A 1,689-nucleotide genomic window follows, 5' to 3' on the forward strand; every position below is an offset into this window, starting at 1 on the left:
AGAACTCTGAGCATTAATGAAGTTACTGGAGTCAGATAATCAGCTGATTCTGAGGAGGTCAGTGGAAACCACTGGTTGGTTTTTCACAGCATTTTGCTGCTGTTGAGCTGCTCTGTAGCAGCTTTATAAGAAAACAAATATGAACAGCAGCTCTGAGGCAGGATGTGTGCATGGATTCCTCCTTTTCTCTTGCTGAAGCCACCGTCCGTCCTCTCTGTGTTTGTCCTGTGCAGGTTGTCGGGCTGCATGAGGCAGAGCTGGAAGAGTCTCTGCTAAAACGCAGCCAGAAACATCACGAGTCTGCTCAGTCAACGGGAATATAATCACAGCTTTGCGATCATCCCGCTCAGCCTCTCTTTGTTGACCACAGCGAGGCTTCACACATTCCTGCACACATGACATGTTCATGGCTGCATGCATGAATGCAACACAAACACAGGTCTTTGTGTCTCGCTGTGTCTGGACCAGAAGGCAGGTGAAGTTCTGGCTTCCCACCAGTGCAGACTGGTCTGGACACCAGTAAGACACTGTGTTGTTTCATTTGGTGCCTGCGGTGGTGTGAGATTAGGAGGAACCCACCACCAGGAGGCTTTTTCTTTAACACCAGGCCACAGCGCTGTGTTGGAGGAACCGGGCCAAAGCTGATTTACTCCCCAAAAAATGCCCCGACAGGAGGCTGAAACGCTCCTCGGAGGGGGTTCGCTGGTGGTAAATGCTGTGGGAGACTCAGGAAAATCTGAAATTTACTGCTGGAGCTGAGAGAAACTCACTGTGAGTAGTTTCTGCTTTTCTTTATCTCGTGTGACAGGAATGTGATAACTATCCAACCATAAAACCATCCAATTACATAACCATCCATCAACACACTGCTCCAGCATGCTGTGTTCCTCCATCACACCCAATAACCGTCCGCCGACCCGCCATCAAACCATCCGACCATGAAGCCATCCATCATCCATCATCCCGCCGCCCAGATCCACTCACAGAACCATCCAGCTGTCACACCGTCCGACTGGTCAGGACTGATCGATTAGCTGCTGCTAATAATTTAACCGATTTAAAGTGTTTTAGTCGATAAACGTACCATAGACCAGCAGCAGTACCTGGTTGTTCCACCAGGTGGAGCCTCTTCCTGTTTAATCCTGTAGAGACCAGAGGAGGCGTCGACAGACTACAGCTCATGGTGGCAGCAGAGAGCATTGTGGGAGTTTAGCAGCAACGGGACCATGACAGAGACTCTGAGGAGGTTCATGACGTCTGGAAGCTGGAGTCTATTCAGACAGACTGTCATTGGCTGATAGGTGGCTGATGTCACATCTGTGGAACGAAACATCAGTCTTAGAGTCTGATAATGTCCACTGTACTGAACGAGTGATATTGATTTATCGATTTATTGATTATTGCCTGAAAATGCTGCAAATTATTGGTTAAGAAAATTGTTCAAAATTTAATTCGACCATGAAGACATCCGACCTCCCATCAGAAACCACCTGACTGCTCAACATCCAACCATAATAACACCACGAGCTCAGGCCCGATTCTACAAGGACGCAGAAGAAAGTATCGGACCTTCAGTTCACAATTCTGCAGCTTCAGCTGAAAAAATTCACAATTTTAACAGCAAAATGTTAAATTTTTACTGCAAAACTAACTGCAAAGTCTCCTTCTAGTACCTCCTTCAGAGGAGTC

Source organism: Stegastes partitus, unplaced genomic scaffold, assembly GCF_000690725.1.
Source record: "Stegastes partitus isolate 25-593 unplaced genomic scaffold, Stegastes_partitus-1.0.2 Scaffold2007, whole genome shotgun sequence".
In the NCBI taxonomy this organism is placed as follows: domain Eukaryota; kingdom Metazoa; phylum Chordata; class Actinopteri; family Pomacentridae; genus Stegastes; species Stegastes partitus.